This window comes from Sander lucioperca, chromosome 11 (assembly GCF_008315115.2).
Source record: "Sander lucioperca isolate FBNREF2018 chromosome 11, SLUC_FBN_1.2, whole genome shotgun sequence".
NCBI classification, from domain to species: Eukaryota; Metazoa; Chordata; class Actinopteri; order Perciformes; family Percidae; genus Sander; species Sander lucioperca.
Genome location: NC_050183.1, coordinates 30,568,875 through 30,594,643, shown reverse-complemented (window position 1 = coordinate 30,594,643; position 25,769 = coordinate 30,568,875). Strand labels below are relative to the sequence as shown.

Below are 25,769 nucleotides of genomic sequence, written 5' to 3'. Positions count from 1 at the left end.
CTACAAAGTCAAGTAGCAAGGTAGATTTACTGTGCCAATGTGTTACGATGTTGATAAGATCCTGTGGACACTGATCCAACATTGTGATTCTAATGAAATAAAATACAAATGTACAGTAACATAGATACACAAAGGTAGGACAGAATATGTCAGCAATGACATCTGGAATCTGAAATGGGCCCCACTTCTAACAAATCTACACGTTTTAACTGAGCAGAAAAGTGCACTGCATCTTAATCTTGTAGATTTTCCTGTCGTGATCTCGGTGCAGATTGTCTATACGTAGCTCTGCACACATTTTTCAGAGGCAGAGGTGTGGGCCAAAGAAGCACTGAGTTATTTTAAGCCTGAAACATGCTTCTGCATCCGCAAGTCCACGGGCGTGGTGTCCAGATGCTCGCAAAGGTGCCGGATGCATGCAAATATTTAATGTGTGTGTTAAGGGGCTTTGTCCCATTGACAAAGCAAAGGCTCATCAGCGTTTCCCTGTTGAGGGATCCTTCAAAAGACAAAAGTTCCTATCCTGAAGTTGATCCTAAGACTACTTTATTGGGTTGGGTCTTGGCACAATAATCTTAATAATGCTGTTCCCTACCCACCCACACACACAGGACAGCACATGAACATGACCTACAGAAAAAGACTTATCATAAAGAAGTTAAAATGCATCTCCACAAAATATGTTTAAGCTTCAGATGTGATCGGACAAATCGTCATACGAACTGGTTTGTTTCATGCATGCCTCGCCTTTAGTATGCCAAATGATACTGGGGGAACTGTACATTTGAATAACTTAATAATAACTTAAAACGACCTAACTTATCCTGGCAAGTTAACTTTTTTGTGGTTGTGCAAATAATGACTCGCTCTAACAACAATAGCAATAGTGGTAGGATTTTGTTAATACCGCCATTAAAAGTCTAATGGAGAAGATCCATGTGGATGATTAGGCAAAATATCACTGGGGACCATAGCTTGTGTCCTAACTCTTAACAACGATGTTGGTTTCCTTTTTTTGTGTGATTTTTAGGCCTTTATTCGATAGGACAGCTTAGACACAAAAGGGGAGAGAGAGGGGGAATGACATGTAGCAAGGTTGGAGCCAGACTCGCGGCCACTGCGCGAGGACTAAGCCTCTGTATCTGTATACGCTCTACCCGGTGAGCTACCCAGGCTCCCAATGTTGGTTTCTTTAAACCGTGAGTGTGATCTTTTACCAATTGTAAACCAATAGTTTAGCTGCTTAAACTTAATCAGACCTCAAAGCTGACGTACTGTAGGCAGTTCTTTTGCATCATTGGGCGACGCGTTTCAGAGATGGTGAGAAAATGTTGCTAATAGTTTAACCTTCTGCTAACCGTAGCCAAAGGCTCCCAGCTGTGGCTAATTCAGGTTTATGTTTATGTAGCTAGCTAGGGCCTGGAATGTCATCTCAAAGGGCTTTACAGGCCCACAAGTTTGCAAAGAAAACAAGACGGTAATTCCCATAGAATTGCAGCTATATAACAGCATCAGGATCACAATCAGGATGATTAAAATGAATGACTTGTACAGGTTACTGGATTTACCCGTGCATGTCTGGTTGGAGGGGCTTAGAAGAGCAAGGAGAGAGCTGCAGAAGGAGGGCTGAGTTTTCAAATTCTGACAATTTTTGGGGGCCTTATCCAGAAAAACTGGGTTGTAACCTTAGTTGTGAAAAATCTGAAAACAATGGCTGTGTCCTAAAACACTCCCTGTTCCCTTAGTCACTATTCCCTACATTAAAAACACTCAGTGGATCACTCTGACATTTATAAATGCCACATAGTTTACTAATCTATTTCTCTCACACACACACACACACAATTCTGTTCATTTCTCTGTTTTGGAATCACACCAGGCCAGTTGGTGAAACACACACACACACACACACACACACACACACACACACACACACACACACACACACACACACACACACACACACACCCCCCCACACACACACACACACACACACACACACACACACACACACACACGCACACGCACACGCACACACACTGGGTAATCAGGCCCTCTTGGATCATCCTGGTTTGACTCAGTGGTTGCTATGCCAACAGGCAAGAATAAAGCTTTGAGCTGCAGTACGATGGCTTTCATGACTGATGCAACATTTACCATAACCCCCCACCACCCTCACCCACCCACCCACACACACTCAGAGAGCAGTTTCTTTAGTTTTTTCTCCAACAGTTTAGCAGCTTTAGTATTTAGGTCACCTCTTTGTGGAAGGAGAGAGGGAGGAGGGAAGGAGCATCGCAATGTAATAGTTGTTGTTGATTGGCCAGAACACACCCACACATACATACACACCCACAAACACACTTGTGATCATCCAGTGCTGTTTTGCTTTCTTCATCCCTCTGTGAAACTTTGTATGTCTCTCTGTCCCTGCTGTTCATTTGCCAAAGCACACGTGAGGGATACTTGGAGGTCGGGTGTCTTGTCCTCCTCCATCCTTTTGTCTCTCTCTATCTCCGTTGTCTTCACTTCGTCCTCCCTCTTATCTAGCATGACCTACATTTCCTCCCCATGCCTTGGTCCTAAGATTTCTCGCTGTCTTTTCTTCTTTCCCACATTAAAAGACACACACACACACACACACACACACACACACACACACACACACACACACACACACACACACACACACAGTCCCGCAGCAGGATGGGGGTGGGGTGGAGTCACTAAGTCCATTTAGAGCTGTTAAGGGTGGAGTTCTAAAATAGAATGCCAAGCTAAGCCCTGAGTGAACCCTGTTTCAAAACACTGCCTGTGTGTGTGTGTGTGTGTGTGTGTGTGTGTGTGTGTGTGTGTATGAGAAAGATAATAGTGAAAGTAAAGGATATAGTGCCTCCTTTGGACAAAGAGCATCCCCTCTGTGTTGACATGTATAACTCCACACTGCCACCTGCTGAGCTTTGTTCAAGAGTACAACCACAATCCATTTTCACAACACAATCAGATCACCTCTCTGCTTCCATCTAGTGGTGGCAGTCTGGTAACTGCAGAGGAGTTCCTGTCTATACAAATCCTGTTATTACGTGATGACCCTGTTGATTGAACACATTTCCCATTAAAGCATGTTCGGATAACTTTTGTATTGCCGACTTCATTGCTATTAAATGTGTTTGATTTAGATGGACCGTATGTTGTTAAAATGATTAACCTTTCCCTTTTAACTGGTTCTGTGCCAACCATTTTAAACAAGCAGTTGTTAGCCCCATACTGAAGAAACCTAATTTGGATTCTTTTGAGCCAACTAACTACATGCCTATATCTAAAATGCCTTTTTTATCTAAAATCCTTGAGAAAGTGGTGGCGGGCCAGCTGACTTCATTTCTTGATGGAAAAAATTTGCTTGATAAATTTCAGTCAGGTTTTCGTAAATGCCATTCAACTGAGAATGCGCTTCTTAAAGTATCAAATGACATTCTGATGGCTGCTGACTCTGGACAGTACACTGTGTTGATTTAACTTGACCTATCGTCTGCATTTGATACATTGGACCATACAGTATTGTTGAATCGGTTACACAATGAAATGGGGTTTTCTGGGTCTGTTCTTAAATGGTTCACCTCTTACCTGAGTGATAGATCATTTTGTGTTTCTGTTAACAACATTTTGTCAGAAATGACCCCTCTGTCATACGGAGTTCCTCAGGGTTCGGTTTTAGGTCCTCTTTTGTTTCTATTGTATATTAGCCCTCTTGGTGAAATAATCCGTAATTTTAATAATGTGTCTTATCACTTTTATGCTGATGACACTTAGTTGTACTGCTCATTCAAAGAATCAGAGTTTGGTAAATGTATTGGAATGTCTGTCATGCATTAAGACTTGGTTATACAACAATTATTTACAACTGAATATAAAAAAGACTGAAACTTTGATCATTGCTCCAGAACAAAAACTACCCCAAATTAAACAACACCTCTGTTCCTTGGACTCCTCCGTCCAGTTGAGCCTAAGAAACCTTGGTGTTTTGTTCGACCAATCGATGTCTTTGGAGGGTCATTCTAGACAGTTGGTCAGAAACTGTTTTTATCATTTGAGAAATATCTCTAAATTGAGAACAATACTGCCCAAAGTTACTTGGGACTGCAGATTTTCAACCAGCTCTGTGTACTGCCATACATGCTGATGAATGGCACCAGTACCCAGAGGTCCGCGTTTACCTACCAGTAAAACTCTGCTGGATGACTGGCGTTAGAAGATTTGAAAAATGGCAACTTTAGCGTTTAGCGCAGCACAATTAAACCATACACAACACTGGCTTAGACACGTCATCCTCCCCAGCTACGCCCTTTTGTCCAGATATGGTCACTACTGGCTCCAAAATACCAAGATGGCGACGGCCAGAATGCACACACAAACCAGTGGGTTATTTTACAATCTATGGGCTGAGTACAACCCCAACAAGCCATGACAGAGCAGTGAAAGCCAGGACTCACATTTATGTGAGTAAATCAAACTGAAATTGTAAAAGTGGATTTTGAAAAGTGAAGTGGAGATGACTCCCTTATATGGAAACTACTCCCCTGACCCTAAGCTAGTGTTAACTCACATCACTGAAAATGATCATTACACATTGCACGTTTTACCTAAGGTAAAACATTTTTACATGGATAAAAGGTTACAGAAAAAGGCCCTTTTGTTATAAAACAAATAATGCATTTTTCAAGTGTCTGACCTGAATGAACATGAGGAAACTGTCAACAACTGCCTTCACTAAGTCAAAGTTCCAACTGAGCCACACTTTAAAATGGTTGGAAACTTCTAATCGCAGCCGCCCTCTCACACCATCAGGAAAGTAAGCAAAGCCTCCACTTCCTCCCATTCTCTCACTGTTTGCTTTTTGGATTGCACGTCATCCTGTGGTCCTGTGGTGTGTGTGTGTGTGTGTGTGTGTGTGTGTGCGTGCGTGTGCGTGTGTGTGTGTAGGCAGGCCTCTCAGCCAGTCAGTCACAGTCAGACATAAACACAGCAACAGTAGGCTACACCAGAGGAGCTTCAGAAAGGCCGATTGCACCCCAGGGTGAGACCACTGATCTGTTTTAGTCCACATCAGCGCTTAAGAACTGCTTTCATCATCTGTTTTTTTTTAAACGTTAAAGAGCAACAAGGTGGATTTTATCCTAAATTTATACTTAACATTTTCTGAAAATTACCATTTGAAAAGTTAATGCAGGATTTTATATGTTTTACCAGTAAAAAGGCAAAAATTCAGTGGAAAAAGTAGCCGTTTTAAACAATGCATCCATTTAACATTTCAAACTGCAAGTTACTCTTTAAGACCGGTAACACCCTTGTTGGCATATTATATATAGTGAAAATAAAGAAGGGACTATAACTGAGTCATTCATTTAATCTCTTCAAAAACTGAAGTACTGTGTTAATTAGTGAGCTTTAGAGCTGCCTGCATTACAGGGTTGACGGTTAGGGTTATACAGGCATTATTACACAAAGAAACCTGGCTAACCAAATATTGGGAAAGATAACTACATAGTCTGGATTGATGACAGTCCGGGATAGTTCCGCTGCCGGAAATTCCTCCGGATGTCCCTCGCTTTCCACTTTTTTTTTTTGTTTACTTTAAACTTTAGTCGCATCAAGCAACATTAACCGGAACCTCTGGGCAACATTACACACTAAAAATGTCAAGTTTTGAAGAAAAGTTGGATCATGCAACAAGGCAGGCCTGGGTGGTTCTTTTGAGGGAATGATTGTAAAGATTTACAAATAATATGTTTACGGCATTTACTCTCTAACTGGGACATTTTGAGATTATTGGTGGGGATTTGGTATGGACAAAATACACAAGGCCATACACTGGTAAGGGCAAATTACGTTTAACCATGTATCCAGCTAATTAAAATAGGTTACTGTATTGTGTGAACAGTTAACTTAATTTAATATTGTATGTGGCGTTTTCTTTTGCGGGGTGCAAATGTTCCATCTAACCAAGTGCCTTCCCGAGACTATTTTGCAGAGCCACTGTCGCTGCGTACGGAGCTAAGCGCCGCCCAAGAAGATTGTGAATTGTTTAAAGAAATGCAAGCAACCCAGAGCGTTTTTTTTTATCCTATCCAGGAGGGTATGCTCCTATTGCTAGACATTCCTGCGCAGCGCTGTGAAGATAGGTCTGGCAATGCGAGACTAATAACTACATTGTGTGCAATTGTCCACCTTCTCATCCTCTCGTCTCTGCCTCTGTTTAACACACACACACACACACACACAAACACACACACACACACACGTATCCTCTCTCACGCTGTATGTTCATGTATGATATAATACTATTACATCTTTTTTGTAGGCGGTTTTGTGGGTCCAGTGGGGTTCACGTGGTTGATTAACAGTGTAGACCAGCTCACACACACTATACGCCAATGCTGTTGTGTTACACGCCACGCCTGTTTTGATCCCGGAATGCCGGCATGTGAAATCACACACTGGGGTGGTATTATACCGCCTTTGCTTGGTTCTGTGTGAATTAACAAAGCTGACATAATGGCAGACCTTCGTTGCAGCGCTATGGTGAAATCTCTGTGTGAAAGGGGACTGATTATTAGTGTGAGCAGTGAGGGGCAGTGTCCCTCAGTCTGCAGTATGGGAGGCATGCTGAGGGCTGCTCCGTCCCTGATAGACAGAATAACACATGTTGGCTCAGCTTAGAGGACACTTTTTAACATGCCATGGGATTAAAATACAAATTGAACACCTGCAGCCAGGAAACATTTTGACCTCAGCAGAATTTGAAGGTAAGCTCTCACCGTCTGACAAAATAAGAAAACATTTAAGGGAGCAAAGTCCTCTAAACATTTTGGTGTTCAAGGTGTTTGATTACATTGCCCAAAAGTTGGGACGGTAGAAAAGTGAAGCGTAGTTCCACTACTAGGGGAAGCTCTGCTGTGAAATGACAGCCATTGCTGATTACTGAAATGAAAATCAATGCAATGTGTCTTATGTTGCCTCGATGTTTCTGCGCAGCATGTTGCACAGACCAAACTCTCAGCCATGTCTCAACACTGGAAGTTTAGAACAAAACATGTTAAAGCTCTCACTTATCACTGTGGAGTTATATCCAGACAGTCCTCTCCCAGAAAACAACAGAATAGGTCTATTGTGCAAGCAGCTCACAACGACCCTGATACTGACGTTTCTTGCTATGCGGCGACCTCTCGTGGCTGTAGTAGTTGTAACAAGAGCAAACGAGGAAGCAAGCTGACAAAGTAAAAGAGTGCCAAATTCTGCGTAAGGAGGGGTGGCGATGGGTCAAACAAACACAGGACTTTCACTCCAGTGTGAAACCATAAGTCACACGTCAGTTTTTGAAATTAACCGAATTTTACAGACCTTATGCTGCGATGAAATGACGTCTGTTACGTCCTCGTTTTAGTAAACGTGGCTCATTTTAAGCCAATGCCTGATGTTTTACTAACCCTAACGAAATATATATTATTGCCTAAACTTAACTAGTCCTGTTTGACAACGTTAACTGCGTGTTTAAAACGGCGGTCACATAATTACGTTAATAACGTTACGGTCACATATTTGTTGCCACTGTGAAGCAGTAAATCAAACGGTCATTTCAGTCATTTTGGGAGTACGTTTACATGTACACCAATATTCCACTATTATTCTGAATATGACAATATTCCGAATTTGATACAGGTCATGTAAACAGCATATTAGGTTTGTTTATTCCGAATAAGGCCTTTTTCCGAATATAGCATTTTCCGATTAAGACATCTGGGATATGCTGGTTTTATCCGGACATTTTAAGGAGTAAGGAGTAAACAAAAACAGAAGAAAAAAAAATCTTTTCTTTTAGAAGAAAACACTTTCTCAGATTATGGTTTCTTAAATTCAATTAACTTACCGCCAAGCTACTGTAAACTGTAGTTCAGCGGAATATTAATTCAATGTACTAAAATACCTTCCCAGTAGTCTGGATCATTCCATTAACATTACTTCACTGTGGGGAGCCACATAGTCTGGTCTGAACCATTTACAGCAGCTGTCTCTACCTCCCTGCCATTAGCACTCATTCTAACACTCAAAACGAAATATGTCTCAGACAAGCCAACTTTGAACCCTATCTATAGAATATCACACTGTCTCCAACTATCTGCCTGTGCTCCTGTTTCAGTCCCATTCATTTTTGTCATAAAAGGGCAGGAAACAAAGTTTGGCAATCTATCATTGTAGCTGTAGCTTTACAAAAGGATACCTGTGCCAATGAGCCAGCCTTATATGTCAATTATACCCCACTGTTGCTATTATAAAGAGCGATAAAGTCTGCCTAGGGAGGAGGTCGGGGTGGATGGATGGGTCAAACAAACACAGGATTTTCACCCAGTTGACCGATGTTCGTTTCCTGTGTAAAAACAAAAGTCAATGTATACTCATTTTGACTTACGTACGTAAGTTTGCTTGTAAGTTAAGTTACGTATGTAACTTAGTTACATCACATTCTACACCACGTACGTAAGTTCAGTAATGTACACAAATGTACTTATTTTAATCAATCTTCCTAAACCAAACTGCTACCGTTTAACAATGTTAACCACGTGTTTAAAACTGTGACTGTCATTTAGGTGTGAGGACGTGTTGATCTGCTGCCACTGGTAAGGACGCTAATTTAGCAAACTTGTGGGTCATATTAGAGGGTAAGAAAATAGGTTGGAGGACTCGGAATAAATATAAATTCATGTTCATGTTAGAATCAAATCGAAGATGTTGTGCGTTGATGGTTTGTGTCTCAGGCAGGTGACCCACCAGGATGTCTGTTGGGTGGCTGTGGCTCAGGTGGTAGAGCAGTCACCTACCAATTGAAAGGTTGGTGGTTCAATCACTGGTCCTGCAGTTCTATGTCAAAGTGTCCTTGGGCTGCATCATTGGAGTTTGAATGTTTTCGATGAACAGGTTGCACCTAGTATGGCAGCCTCGGCCGCAGTGTATGAATGTATGTGAATAGCGCTCTGAGTAGTCGTTAAGACTAGAAAGCGCTAGCGCTATATAAATACAGTCCATTTACATTTGCTGCAAACATAGTAAATGTTAGACTTGTTTGTAGTAATCTGATTGAACAAAATTGTATTTAGACATATGCATCATATTTGCAGTTAATCAAATCTTTGCCCGGTAAAAAATGCTTGCATTTAAAGTGGCTATATGTAGGCTAACTTACAGTTTATGTTGGTTTCAGCAGCCCATTTGGACAAAAGCGGTAGTGTTTTTACCACACTTGCTGTCGTAAATGTCTAGGAGTTAGCGTTACGTGGAGGTCATATAGTAGCGATTAATATTTTTCTCAGACAGAAAATCATTCATTTACAATAAGAGAATACATTACAGATGCATCGTTGCATTTCAAGTGTTGCAAATGGTAACTTAGCCTGGATGTATCGTGAGCTAAACCAGGTATCACTGTCACTGTGTCACGAGCCAAAGCATTAAGATGTTGTCGTAGCAACCAACGTAATAATAACTTAGATTTATATAGTGCATTTCATGAAACCCAATGAAGCTTTACACAAGTCAGGGGGACAAGTGAAAAGAAAATAGTAACCAGCACAAACACGGATAAAAAAATAAAATGTCCGCGCTAATTGGAAGGGGGATGTAATTTAATCTAGGCTACTGACATACAACCAAATCCCGCAATCTAAAGTTATTTTATGAATGAAATAGACATACAACATACCTGAGGGCCAATTCTTGGTCGGTCAATCATTTATTGATGATTGACAAATGATGAATTTGTGACTCGGATTTCGCCCGTTGTCTTTCACTTTCCCTTTTAGATTTTACTGTTAGTTGTATTTTGTTTAATTTCCTTCTTTTCTGTGTTGGCCTACCCCAGTATCAGCCATAACTACAGCAGATAACTTCTAAAATAACATTAATATACAATTAGGCCTATATAAAGAAATATCCTGCTACCCTTTACCTGGCTGGATACACTAACACAGGCTTTTCCGGTGTTACGCCGAAATCTGTGACCCATCACAATGTGTGATCTGTAGCACCGTCTACCTGCCGTAAATCATTCTGTGACTTTGCGTAAAAAATCGGACCCGGGCAAAGGCATTAATAAAAACTATATAAAAATACCGTTCTTTTCACTGTTAGTCTCGTTTGCTGTTACAGGTCACTTATGATTATCAGATGGAAAATTACACAGTTTCAGACACATTTAAAAGTTACATATGGTCACTTTAAGTGAATAAATATTCTGCTGAGGGCTTAAAAAAAATTATCCAGAGAATCCAGTAGTTATCACTGTCTAATTGTAAATATATGTTAAAGGAAGACCCGTGGTTTTGGAACATGTAATGACAACACACAGGGACCTCCTGATCACAGTTACATACATTCACACCTGGAGGCTACCCAGCATATTACAACCACAGTGTGATGTGCTAGCCACTGAGCAGCTCCACTGGAGCAGTTTGGGATAGTGTGCCTTGCTGGACCGAGGTTGGAACCAGTGACTCTGCTATCACAAGCCTGCTTCTCTAACTTTTTTAACTGCCCCAACTGTGTTGAATAAAAATCTCTGTTTTGAGATTGAGACTAATATATAACCTAAATATATGTCATTCATAACTCACTCTCTCCCTCTTCCTCTCTCTTCATCAGAATTCTTGACAAAGCCAATCGGTTGGCATCCAATTTATAATTCAGTCAAACTGATGTTAAAATAATACACAACATGATAAAGGTGTGTTGAGTTTGAACTATGCGGTGCAAGATTGACATTTTTCAACTTTTCTTTTTAATGCATTTTTATTAGATAGTACAGATAGACAGGAAAGTGGGGAGAGAGAGAGAATAGATGACGCACAGTATGTTATGTTTAGTCTACTGTAACAGCAGTGGAAGACCAAAGTTTAAATGGTTGATGGGGAAAGTGTGTATTTCCAGGATTGATTTTACAGTGATTTCATTTTACTGTAGCTTTATTTTATAAGCTGTATTATACTGTAGCTGTTTGATTCTAAACGAGGCTGAACAGCTGTGTCAGACTCGCCCTGTCTGTTGTGCAGTCAGTCAGGTGGCAAAAGACAACTGCAGGCTACACACTGAAACACATGGCATCCAGATAATCTTCCATAAACAGAACCATGACATCACTGCTGAGACACACCGTGTGTGTGTGTGTGTGTGTGTGTGTATGTCAGGCATGCATGTGTGTCAGTGAGTCTAACCCTGTCACAGAGAACAGCAGCACCTGTGCCGTCAACATGCCACCTGACAAACCCGCCTTCCAGGAAAGCCGAGAGGTCTATGTGCCAAAGAGCGAAGTAGTCTAGCTTATGAACTGCTTAATATGGTGTGTGTGTGTGTGTGTGTGTGTGTGTGTGTGTGTGTTGTGTGTGTGTGGTATGTGGCTGGGTTGCTGTCTATGCAGTAGGGGACAGTGTGTGTATCTGGCGTAGGATGTATGACAACATCAAAGAACACTCCTCTTGTGGTTTTAACAGCACAAGACATGCTGCCCATGACCTTTTTAACAGTTGTAAGAAAAGTGAGCCCATGTACTATAACAAGACATGTCCCTTATTTGATCTTATAGGCTTTTTATAAAACACATGTAGACTTTTGTCATAGCCTAATACTGGTAGTTACACACTAGACTAGACACTAGAGCTGCAAAGATTAATCCATTACAAGTAAATTTTAAGAAAGAAAAATATAAATTCTCTGATTCCAGCTTCTTAAATGTGAACATTTTCTTTCTTCAGTCCTCTATGACAATAAACTAAATATCTTAGAATTGTGGACAAAACTAGACATTTGAGGACGTCATCTTGGGCTTTGAAAAATAGGGTTTCCGCGGAGTCTTAAAAAGTCTAACAAAAAGCAACAGAAGATTTGCCTAACTATACAATAGTGAAACCGATAATCGCACAGGCAGAGCACACAAAAAACACAGACAGGCAGAGCAGGAGAGACAAGATGGCAGGAAGTTTTAGTGCCTAAATTAATGTTTAATTTAAATTAATAAATTAGCCTTTTCTTTAAGTTACATTTAAAAGAGCCAAACGTTTTAAAATTTCTAATGTGACTGTTACTAATGTGAGTTCCACCCACCTGCCCTAACTGCACTTTCATCACCTTTTATGCCTTTTTATGCGTCTGTTACTATTCAGTATGACATCACTTTTGGTGAAATAATGTGCTGCTAGGCATTGAAATCACCACCCTGACATACACAAACATACAGAGCTATTATTTCTTATCTTTATATCTATCAACCGTTGAAAAGTCAAAGGCAGTGTGTCTCAGACTGCTGGGAACACAGGAGCGTGGTGTCAGACTTTAGATAATGACTGGCAATGATCTACACATTGTATTTTTATTATTTGTCAGCTTGCAGTTGTGCAGATAACAGGCACTGCATTTTAATTGGAAAAACATTATCTTTGGCCACAAGAGGAAGAAAAAGAACACTAAAATAAGATAAAAGACACAAACACCTAAACGGCTAATGTGTTAAGCCAGTCAGACATTAAATTATTTAAGCCCATTTCTGACCTGATTTCTGAGCCGCGTAACTAATTTTAGAGTCCGACTGAATTTTAGCTTTGACATTGGGATGAATTATTGACGTGTCAGAAATTTTGCTCGGCCGACTTCCGGCTCTTGCACAACTCAAGCGAGCCACAGGTTGTTTACCAATGGTCAGTTTCTTTTTTCTCACTATGCCTGGTCGAAGCGGCAAACAGCTGTGGCAACAGCATACATGCCTCTTTGCTGATCAAGGCAGCACGTTCCTGCCTTGTTAGCATTGTGAACCGCAGTGTACAGACCTTTGCCAGCAAACAAACTTCTAGCTGCCTCTGAGCTTTTAAAAGAATCTTTATTGACAATTTTCAATAGCCAGAACGGTCCGCAAGCTAAAGTGTGAGCACATAAATCGTTGTGAATTGCATTGCGATGTAAAGCCAAAGCCACAATTTACTCATACAGAATGTAAAATCGTACAGCTTTGGCAAACTGGTCCTGATGACACACAGTAACATTATCATCCCATCCGAGTTGCATTTCTGGCTACTTGATGAATAGAACTCCAGTATCAACTCTTTTAGGTCTGGTTTGGCCTCCACAGCCCAGGTATCTCTGGGAATTACATTCATATTAGATGATTCTGCATGTCCTGTGGCAAAGTTCAGTGGCATTGGAGGAAGTACAGTGTTCTTTATTTAGCAAAGAGGAAAGTAGAGGTGTGGAGATCAAGCTGGGGGATGGGCATGACGCACACAAGACTTTGGTGTGGACGATCACAGTCAAACAGGAGTTTGTTTTCTGTCACAAGCGACTATTGTTTTCTTATTTTTAATCATAACCACAATCTTTCTCAAACAATACATGTTTTAGTTGCCTTACCTTAACCCAGTGGTTCTCAAACTTTTTACACCATGTACCACTTCAGAATATATTAGGCTCTCTAAGTACCACCATTATGGCCCACGTTAAAGGACAATTCCAGCACAAAATGAACCTAGGGGTTAATAACACATGGGTACTGAGTCGACCGTTCTCTGGGATATGTTTTAATGCAAATCGAATGTGACCAGTTTTAGCACAAACCGCTAATTAGCTTATAACGCTAGTCGTCGGGGCACACGACAGTAAAAAGAAAACGCTATTTCTATACCACTAACAAGGCTCAAAATAGCATTGAGAACTTTGTAAGTGTACAGACAGTTTATTAAAAAGATAGTTTATAAAGACAGTACTGTTCGGTATACAGGCAGGCGCCATCTTGGGAAAACAGTCATGACCAGTCGAACGACGAACGCCGTGTAACCAGTAAGCAGTAACATAGCTAATTGCTAGCCTGGCTCTTTCCCCAGGGGAAAAAAACCTAAATAAAAACAGTGAATATAGTTTGCTTCATCTATACACAAATATTTTGCAGAATCATTAGTTTTGTCAGTGGTAAACAGAAGTTTTTCATTTTGGGTGAAGAGGATTCCTGACTTTGGTTTTGTGGTTTGGAAACAATGACATTTTAATATTCATGTCTCTCTCCTCCCTGTCAAAATCAACCTACATCCACACAGTCCAGCCCCCTCCCACATCCATGCTGACGAGTCTGACCCGAAGGCAGCTACACTGCTGTTATAGAGACCTCAGACAGATCAGTCGAAAACAGAGCCACTATGCTTCTTTCACCTTAAACCCGTGGGTTATTATTTGGAGAATGGCTCTAGACGAAGGCTAAATGTTGACCGGTTACCGTTTTTTTTTTCGCTTTTTAGTTTGCAATCTGCTAAGTCCAGTAGAATGCATTACCAAATTGTGTCATGAGTTACTTCGGTTAAGAACTTTTGAAACTCTTATTTTTAAGGGCTGGTGTTAGTTTAATTTGTTATTTCTTGTGCTCTGAAATATAATGTATAGCTTCAGTTTGTGTGTCATAGGAAGTAAAAAGACGATCATTGACGATTTCCTTTTTGTTGCCAAGCTTTAGCAGCTTAAAAGTGAAGACTACTGAGCCTGCTGTCAGGCAGTAGTCAGAACTACTAGGTGCATTAAATGAAAGCAGTAGTTTGGATAAAGGTAAAAACGAGCCCATGGGCTGAGGTGTTGTAAAGTGCAAAGAGCCATGTTAGGAGACAACTGCTCCAGCAGTCTGACCATTGACTCTTGTCTGACACCACCATCAGAAATCAGGTGAGCTCCATTTCATCACTGTATCGTTTTTATAAGTCCTATACAAATAAGACTAATAAGCTAAAGTAAGTGCATTTGTTACATGGGATGTTTGTACTGGAGCAACATTTCCAGTCCTCGTGTGATTGGGTTGAGCCAAGTTTGGTGATTCTATTCAGATTTTGTGTTTTGATTTTAATCTACTTGCTGTCTTCCTCTTGTCTGTCTCTGTATATATATATATATATATATATATATATATATATATATATACACATACATACATACACATATACACGTTAGTATTCAGGTCAATATAATCTAATTATGTTGTTACTCATTTGATACTGCTCTGAGGTCAAAGGCACCAAACATATACCAACCTCCGAGCAGAAAAAAATATCTGATCGGCATAATTGCAATTTAAATTGCAGTTATTCTCTTTAAATTAAACTACAAACGTGTGTGTTTGTCATCTACATAATATTAAACAAGTTATAATTGTACCAAGCATAATCACAAAAGTTTCTTGTTTCTGAATGAATATAATCAGATACAATAATGCAGTTGTCATTTGATATTAGTGGTATACTTGAATGACATGAATCAGTAATATTTACATTTAATCATGACATTCAAAAGTGGTATACATATGCATAGTTGGCCAAATGTGGTAATAATGACACGTTTCTCAATGTTTTAATATAGATATTGGAGAGAGAGTTTAGATTTCACTCTTTTGATTCTTTTACTACCTGTGTTGACATTTCCCACCAATGACTACCTTATTACCAGTGTAGATTTCTAAAAACTTAAGCTGTCACTAAGCTGCAGCTAAGAGCTCTCCAGTGCTGAAAGGCCTGTCTGAAACTGTGTTTGCAACAACCAACCAGACAGCGTACATATACAGGACAAGCAAATATTGACTCAGGCACCCGTTAGGTGTACCATCATGCATGGCCCTGTTACTTTTATAGACCAGTCGTGTGAGTTTAGTGAAGAATGGCTCAGTCAATATTTAGTCATGTCATGTTGACTGTTCCTGCTTTAGTAGCCAGGTGCAGCTTCCTGATGTTTTGGTCTTCTGTTTGTTCTACCTCATGTTGACAGACAGCATAGTGGAGCATTTAGCAGCTAAAGAGCCATATATAAATGGAGAACAAAAACAGCTGGAGTGAATAATGGACTTACATTTATCATGTCAACAGCAACATCAGTATAATCAACTGTGTGCCAACAAGTTTGCCATTTTAACTTAAAAAGGTAATGTTAATGTTATGTTTACAGCTTGCCCTGCTCCCAAGTGGCCAAAAAGTGGCCAAAGGGGATATGGAGATACTGAGCATCTTGGCATCCAACGTTAAGTTTTTTGACAGCATGATGTGATTTTGGATTTGGAAGCCAAGGTGACTTCCTCTAGCCAGGTATAGCTGCGTCAACTAGCAGCCCTTTAATGCCACCTGTGTTCTACCCAATAATGTATTATCCATACACATACTGTACATACACTGAAGCAATGCAGCTCCATCCATTTGCATTTGTTGCCTTTTGGTCTCCCATGTAGTATTTCCCTAGGATATGGCTTTGATTGGAAGTTGCCAGGGGAAGTAGCAAGAGGTGTGTTTTTCTTAATTCTGATTTACAGGTACTTAAGTAGCATTATATAATGTTCTTTCACATGGGTCTCCTGGGTGAAAGTCCTGTGTTTGTTTGCCCATCCATCCACCCCGACCAATTTATACTACGTCACCTGACTTCCTCCTTAGAGGCTGCCCTGGACTTACCTTGCACGGCAGCTGGATTCTCGCCATATGACGAGATCACGCGAGAATTGCGGGATCATATATCATACGAAAATCAATCTTGCCAGGCTTCAAGGAATGCGTATGTGTCCAGGCAGCAGTGAAGAAGTGAGTGCTACTGGCAGTTACAGGCGGAGTTTGGGTGTGTGTGACCAACTCAGTCCCACGGCAGTTCGTGAAATAGTGACGCTCAGCACGTTATTTTTTTAACTAATGTATTTCATTTGGAGGCATCTTTCGTGACACTTAACATGTTTTTTTTTTTTCTCTCCGTCTGTCAGCCAGGACTGCATCAGGGAAGCCATATCACTTGTTGTTATTGATATTTTTCGAACTTTAACTGCTACTTTAATCAATATTTATTCACGAGATCTTATCATGGTTTTTATTTCTTTATTTTAAAGGGGTGATAGAATGATTATATAGGGTATTTCACACTGTTCCTTAAGGTCTCCTAATAGGGTATGTAACATTGGTTGGGCTGAAAATTGCCCGAATGCTATTTTATTAGGCCCTTAACTACCCTGTGAATATGGCTCTATTTGGAACAAGAGCTTTTCTTCCAAATATGGTATGCTCATGAATATTTAGATGAGCTGCGCACTGATTGGTTTGAGCGAACCCCATAGAAACACATTGGAGACGAGACAGCAGGTCTCATATTTCAGACACTGCAAAGTTATAAGTTGTTGGCTATTTCGTTATTAAATTCACTTCTGAGACTTTTTTATGCGAGAAATCAACTATATAAAGCTCAAATATGGGCCGTTTTACGAAAATTGATGGCTAATTGCAAATTTGGTAAGACGTGTTGGACTTTAGGAGCTCCGCACAGTCTGACGAGAAAACGGCAACCTCCGTACCCAGTGAAAGTCACAGTTTCCCGGCTACTGGACTACTGGGGCTCGGGGCTCTGCGGAGCTGGCTGGCTGCCAGCTGCCGGCATAACTAGAGTATATTTGGTTTGAATTTCGTCACGCCACTTATATAATATATACCCCAAGGTCTTATAAAGCTAACAATGGTGTCCGATTTCAATTTAATGCATTTTTGTGAACATTAGCTAGGGATTTCATTAGCTGCTACTGTCCCTTCAATCCTATGTGTACAGATCGCGACTAGTTAGCTTCACTTTCGGCATAATTAAAGTATATTTACAGTTTGAATTTCGTCACGCCACTTATATAACATCTACCCCAAGGTCTTATAAAGCTAACTATGGTGTCCGATTTCAATTTAATGCATTTTTGTGAACATTAGGGATTTCGTTAGCTGCTACTGTCCCTTCAGTCTTATGGGTAAAGATTGCGGCTAGCTGCAGGCCCTGGAGCTCCATCAGGGCCTCTGCATTTTGTAGTCCAGTAACCCAGAACCGGTGACTTTGCGCGGGTATGGAGCGCCGCTGGCTTCCCTTCGTGACAGAGATCCAGCTAGCTCACAGCGAGTCTATGAAGTAGGACACGGCGGGCGGTGAGGCAGCACCGGCCGCTGTCACGTAGCCTGCTGAGCTCCTGCTGAACTGTGACACACAGTCAGATAAAATTTGCAATTAGCCAACAATTTTCGTAAAACGGCCCATATTTGACCTCTACATAGTTGATTTCTTGAATAAAAAAGTCTCAGAAGTGAATTTAGTAATTAAATAGCATACCTCTGGAGATGTGCATGACCTAGCTAGATTCAGAAGATTAAGCTGACCTCAGGTCAGTGGTGTAGCCTATGCAAATGTTGGGGCGTGACAAAGACTAGAATTTGGGATGCTTACGTCAGCTTCCAGCTTTGTTGAGATTCACCCGTTTTCAGCGGCAGTTTCAAAATGTGAGATTTGCAGAGGATAGGGGTATCAATGGGATTTTGAGGTTCTCTGTATGTCCTATTTACCCACCGAACTGTCGTTATTCAACTATGACAAGGTAAAATTGGTTTTGCATTCTATCACCCCTTTAATGTTATTATGTCCGTCTTATTACCGGTGAAATATTACAGTATGCTGTAAAACAGGACCCTACTAGCGGACGCATTCGTATCTTATATCCCACAATGCAATGTGGTCATTCATATCACATAATCGGACAGCGACCTGGCAGCTCTGTCACGCCAATAGCGCTTCAATTTACATATTTAACAAGTGATTTTGTCACTAGCAACCATTTTTAAAAACCATGGTTACGCGTCTCCAACCGGCTAGGAGGCTTGACGTAGTAATAAACGTACAGCTCTGTGCATCCGAAATAATATTAAATATTGAGGTATTTGTCACACGTTTGTGATTATTTATAAAAAAAGCATTATTTTTTTATAATACTAGTATATATCATTATTTATTGTGACCATCTTATTACCAGGGAAGCTGTATTGCTTTGTTACATTACATTAATCAACATTTATTCACGAGATGTTATCATGCTTTTTATTTCTTTATTTTAATGTTATTATGTCGCTCTTATTACCTGTAAAATATTACAGTGCTGTCAGAACACTTTGTACAGAGGGCATTCATAGCCTATGCCCCACAATGCAATGTGGGGCATTCATGTCAGAGAATGGAACAGCGGGCAAGCAGCTTTTTAACGCTAGTATCGCTTCAATGTACATATTTAATGAGTGATTTGGTCACCAGCAACCAGGGGACACATTTCTCAGTTTTTCCATTAAGTTATGCACCATGGTGAATGTCCCCAATGCGCGGGGATTCACAGGAAGTGACGAAATAATAACCGCTCAGTAAGTCTGAAAGAAAAAATACATACTATACATAATACTGATGCATTTATCGCACACTGTATGTGAGAATTTATAAAATAAAAACTGTTTTATGTATTTGTTTTTATGATTAACATTTTTTATTTTATTTTTAACACAAAACATACAACTCACGACATGGACACATCACTTCCCCATCTACAATTCAATACAATGAAATAACACCAAAATAAACAACAAACTGTAAACCAAATAAACATGTTTTATGTATTTGTATTATGTACTGTATATGATTGCTCAGCCGGCGGCAATCTGAAATGGAATGAAGCCCATTTACGGCAGACAGCGCTAAATAGGAGTCGAACGAGTCCACCCACCCACCCCAGAAGAACTACAGGTTCAGGTAACAGGTTCTGTGGCGCGTCTCTAGTGGGAGTTGTAGTTTTAAAATAAATTGGTATATTTCTCACAAGTAGAATTTGGCAGTGTAGAACTTTTGATTCTCCCTGGGGTTTTTTGGGATGGTGAACATATTGGTGTCATCGGATTTTAAAAATCTAATGGTTAAATAGGTGAAAATAGCTTTTTACCATATTTGACAGTGCTTACAGTTGGTGAACTTTGGTGACCATATCTACATGGCAGCTGAGGTCAAGAGCTTTCTATAACAGCTGGTCCTATGTGTGTAGCACCTCCTGTACCTCCTAAATGGCAAGCCTTCACACATACACGTACTGGGTTGAAGGTTCAGAGGTCAATATTTCAAAGCAGGAGTGATGTATTCTCTTCAGACTGACATATGTTACTCTTCAGGTTCAGACCTTTCCAACGATGTGTTTAAGTCCTATGACAAAGTTTTCATTTTTACATTTCATGTAAGACGACTTTGCAGGTGATAGCCTACTTGTGCCACTCAAATGCTTCAGACATAACACTTGACATATTGTCTTATCATACATCTGACATAGTTACAATAAAAACAACATATAAACAAAGTGACATGTAGCCTACTGAAGCACATCACAGCCATAATTTACATATATTGCAAATCTTTCACAAACAGTGATAAGAGCAACCTATTACACAACCCTTTGCATGAAGCTTTCGCACAACCCCTGCAGCGTCAAGCATACTTGGCATAAAGAATATAGATCAGACAGTATTCTCTGCGCTTGCATGGGTGGACTTTTCCATTCCTCTCCACAACCTTCATGGCAGTCTGTACCTAGCAAGCTTTAATGAAATGTTTTGAGATATTGCCATACCTTTCTGACATCCCATACCTGAATATGCTCTGTAATACAGAGTGTGCATAAAAACTATGATCTCTGCTGTAAATGATAACACAAACTTTCAACACAGGCCTTCCAGCCAAAGGTGTTGTCCAAAGGAACGCCAAGGTACATATAGGAGCAGACCTGATTGATTGGTTCATCATTTATGACCTCTGATACCCACTGACTCGTGTCACAACCATTTCCTCAGTTTTTGAAATTGTTGAATGAGATGGTTGGCATCGCACCACTGCACAAAGCTCTCTATTTCAGTAAAATATAGGCAAAATGACTTGTGTCTTTGTGCAGTTTGCTGAGGATAGCAGTGTGCCAAAAATACCAAAACACATGGTGTAAATGTACACATATATCTATACAAAGCTATATACATCTTACTCAAAAACCTTCCCAAAAATCTACTTAATGTAATTGTAATAACTCAAAAATGCTTCCTAAAACTAGATCCTTATTCCATAAGAAAATGAAGTCTTTCCTAATGCTTCAATAAAGGCTACAAAGTTTAGGATGGATATCTAGCCTATAACTAAACTATAATGATATGAGAATCATCTTCTGAATATAATAATTAATATGTTACCCCAAATTGTTATTTCAAAGAAGTAATTTATTTACAAAAAAACTAATAATGCAGTGTTCCACACTTAATTATGCTAATTCTTCTTTTCCCTTTTGTCTCTAGCTATTAACGTTTATCAACTGCAATACTAGAACACTGTGTTTTTAAATACTGTAACTAGTGCACTGCCCATTCCAAATATGCCTGTTTTGAATGGGCTGAGCAGCACGCAGAACGGCCGGTAAAATGTGCGCAACAAAACAACGTACTGGAGAGCCCCAACCGATAAACCAGTTGTGGCTCGGCTGCATTTCACTTAGAGATTCAGCGTGTCCCCTATTTCATCATTTGCATGTAGGGTAGACAGCAATGAGTTTTTGGCAAGACACCTGTAGTCGGTGACCCGCAATCAATGGGCCTTGTAGGGATTCAGCAACTCCCCACCTCCCGCTGCTGTACTGCGCACGTGTAGGGACACAGAGATATCCCGATTTATAATATATATATATATATAATATATATATGATGTACGGAAAAAAAATTCTAAATGCTCTTTTTTTAAAAAGTTTATGTTTTGTTTTTGACAATAGTACAAGTAAAAATACACCAAATGCAAATTTGTCAAAGAAGCCATAGGCTGTATTCTAAACACTGGACTGTGAGGTTTTTTACATAGCACATTTCTGCAGCAAGGCAATTCAAAGTGCTTTAAATAAAACAGTATTTTTTTTTATTATTGTTATATTTATTATATAAATCCTAACCTAAACATGTGACAAATACATCAATATATAATGTCATTTTTTTATTTTGGAAGAAGCCTACCGAGCGGTCATTACTTCGTCACTTCCTGTGAATCCCCGCGGGTTGGGGACATTTACAATGGTGCATAACTTAATGGAAAAACTGAGCAACTTGTCCCATGGTTGTTGGTGAAAAAATAACTCATTAAATATGTACATTGAAGCAATATGTTGATTAAAGTAGCGGTTATAGTTTGAAAAATATCAATAACAACAAAGAGATACGGCTTTCCTGAAGGACAGACAGAAAAAACGAGAAAAACGTGTCCGCGTACACAAATCAATGGTTAAAATTCCGTGACTATTTCACGAACTGCAATGGTGAACGTGATAGACAGATGGTTTATCCAATCACCGGCCAGGTAGCTTTTTGAAAGTGCCTGTCCTTTTCAAAACAGTCTTCAATGACTTCTCAGATGGTTGTGTTAACATCTGGCGCGTCAGGTTAGCCCTGTACGTCCTGGCTGACGATTACATATATATTATTTAAAAAAGTGCATTATTTTTCTGAGGTATAAGCATGAACAGTGAATGAGAACAGCCTGCCCAGTGACAAGGCTCAAGTCTGTCCTTCACAATGTCAGCTTTTACGAGAGCAGCAAGAGGTCTTAAACTGTAAAGGAATGACAGTTATGTTTCAGACAGCGTGTCGACATACCTTTTCATGTATGTGTGTGTGTGTGTGTGTGTGAGAGAGTTTTTCCATTAGTTTTAAAAAGATAAATATAAGATCTGTTTAGGTATGCAGTCAGTCATCAATCAAAAGAACATGTTCTCAGGAAAGACACGTGCACGCACACAATGTCAGCCCCACTTGTTTTAGGTTACACGTTTCTCCACACTAACAGGAAGACTTGTCAGGGTGATTGATAGGCTGTCACACTAAATGTGTTTCTCTACAGACTTTTCATAGAGTCAAAGGCTACTCTGGATTATATAATCAAAGAATACATTTACGAGACTTAGAATCTGAACAAGCATGGAAGGTTGATATTTCAGATTTTTATAATTTTTAATCAATGCCAGACTTATTTTGGTCGATACCCAGAAGTATTAAGGTGTAATACCCAGCCCTATAAGTGAAAGCAACGTAAATATTGTATTAATATACTGTCTCGTCGCCATCTCCAGTTTAGCAATAACTTATCTATGCTAACCAGGCTGACCTTACAACTTCCTACTAGACATATACTAGCTGTAGGAAGGAACCTTTGTACGAATAAAAGGTGTATTGTGGTACACACAAAGTTGGGAGGGTTTAAAGAGACACATAAAAAATAAAAAATTGTTGAAAACACGGAATCCTACATTTCCCATGATGACTTCCCCTGCCTGGTTACTCCATGCTCTCAGTTTCTAATGCAGGCTTTCTGTTAAATATGTAGTCTTCAACCCCAATAGAGCTCAACAGTGTAGTTCTGTAAGTAAATATCCCTTTCATTTACTCCGTAAGAATTTTGATTATTAGCCATAATGTCCAAACCATCTTACTACTACTACGAGCTACAAGATTGTGAAACGAAGGTTCATGCCCCTGTAGAACCCACAAGTACCTATTAAATCAAACAAAACCATTCAATTCAATTCAAACAACTTTATTTACTCCAACAGGGCAATGGAATTTAGCAGTCAACCAGTCAAATAAAACGCAGACAAGAATTAACACTCGGGGTGACCCCGAAATGTCAAATATTCAATGCTTCGATCGAAGGAGCCTGAATCGACTGCCTATCTCAGTCGAATCTTCGCAGAGGCGTTATGAAACGAGGATCATGCCATTTTGGTTATATAGGGGTGCTCAATGTCTGATTTTACACGTTTTCTCCCAATAAGGTGGTTCGGAGTAATTTCACCCTAGGCTGCTTTGCACCTTGACCTCGAGCCAAACAACCCCCCATAAGCTTTTTTCCCTTGTTATAACATTAGCGTTATCAGCTGGTTAGCTTAGTGCAGGCGCTAATGGATCCACGTTTGTATGTCGTAAATTACCCAACTAATAATGCCCAGAATGATACCAAACTTCTACAGTAGTACAAATAGTTTCTGTACTTATAAAACGAGGCATTAGAAAGTTTGTAACTACACCAGAAGTATGTAGTAGTAGTATGTAAGTACTGCGCGATAGCGCCGATAGTGCAATAGCGCGGTAGCAGCCGAGAGGAGTATCCATCAGGCAAGTGTTATTTAAATATACTTCTGGTGTAGTTACAAACTTTCTAATGCCTCGTTTTATAAGTACAGAAACTATTTGTACTACTGTAGAAGTTTGGTTATTAGTGGGGTAATTTACGAGATACAAACGTGGATCCATTAGCGCCTGCACTAAGCTAACCAGCTGATAACGCTAACTCGACCAACGTTATAACAAGGGAAAAAAGCTTATCGGGGTTGTTTGGCTCGAGGTCAAGGTGCAAAGCAGCCTAGAGTGAAATTACTCTGAACCATCACTTTAACCAAACATTTTTTAATTAATCTTCTACACCCTTGCAACACTTACAATAAGAAGCTACTCTTTTTATTTCTATGTCCTAATCGGTTGCATGTTTTCATACAAAAGTAACTTCACACACAACCTTATCACAGCTGAATATTTCAGTCGACGATAGGCAAGACTTGACGACTCTGATTTGCCAATGTAAATTCTTGGTCAAGGACACCCCTAATCGACACCATCGCAATCATTCAATCAACCAACATGTCAGTAGTAGCTGGTCAAGAAATGGGTAACCCAGGCAAGAGCAGCAAAGCACACACAGGTTGTCGAAAATATAAGCAAAATAAAATAAATATACAACCATAATCTAACTTAAAGGTCCAATGTGTAGGAATTTCTCCCATCTAGCGTTGAGATCATATATCACAATCAACTCTCTTGCACCATGCAGTTCAAAGTACGTATTACAGCTACGGTAGCCTTCACGCTTCAAAAAGCCGGTCTCTTGCTCTTTTCAATATCCTTTTTCTTTTTCTGGGCGAAGAAGAAGACTCCTGTTCCTGAAATTTGGATTTTGAATACGTGTGGTCCTCCATGTTTCCTTCTTCAAACTTGCCGGAGCTGGGAAGCTAGGATACCCATTAGCAGCATTAGCAGCACCTGTGAGTTTATCATGTGACAGCGAAAACACGAAAGGCGGAGCATTATGTCCTGTATGTCCCTTACCGGCTAACATATTTCAAGATGGCGCATGAATATGGAGCGTCTACATAGGTTCATGCGAATGCAAATGTAAAATGTCAAGCCAAAAGGAATACTTGGAATTGATGGTGGTGGTAAATATTCATGAAAAAGGACAAGTTTGTGAACGGGCAACACAGATTTTGATAATGAACAACTAAACGCGTTACACACTGGACCTTTAATGGGAGTAATAAATACATAAATGAAAGCATAATGCTTCCACAGGATTACAAGCTCTGAATGTTACAGGTTGCTGCCATCAGCCGAATTTAAGGCCTTGGCAGAAAGAATACAAATATCTGTTTATTTTACGTGGGTGGGGGGGGGGGGCTTTGATATCGCCGTACTGATGACATTAAAGAGAATACGCAAGACAGAACATGGTCAAAATTAGCCATGATTCTCTTAGCTTTCTGGACTACCTGTTACTTCCAGAGGGAGCTCAGGTCTGGTAACTGGACTCCAATGATCTTAGAGCCAGAGCCGCGGGAACATATTTTGAATTGGGGGTGCTGACAAATTTTCCAGAGTGATGTTTTCAGCCAAAGTCAACCACCACACACCAAACTGCATCCATCACAATTTACTGAACTGTATAGAGATTCAATTCATATAAATAGCCTATCCAAGACCGTAATTATAATAATAAAGCTTTATTGCAGACACAGGTCCATATAACACATAATACAGTATACATAGTATAAAAAAGAGATACAAAAA

General features: G+C 40.0%; 1 protein-coding gene across 3 annotated transcripts in view; it reads left to right on the top strand.

Annotated features, from left to right (window-relative positions):
• The first annotated feature begins 5,021 nt into the window (after positions 1 to 5,021).
• The window catches only part of si:ch211-247n2.1 (calcium-activated potassium channel subunit beta-2), a 30,509-nt gene continuing 9,761 nt past the window's right edge, over positions 5,022 to 25,769 (top strand). The window contains exon 1 of one of the 3 annotated variants that reach the window (XM_031311987.2): positions 5,022 to 5,074. The gene's annotated coding sequence lies outside the window, so the exon portion shown is untranslated. Of the gene's footprint in view, positions 5,075 to 6,592; positions 6,804 to 19,514; positions 19,621 to 25,769 lie in introns of those variants that run through there. The other 2 variants (XM_031311986.2, XM_031311988.2) reach the window with 2 other exon arrangements.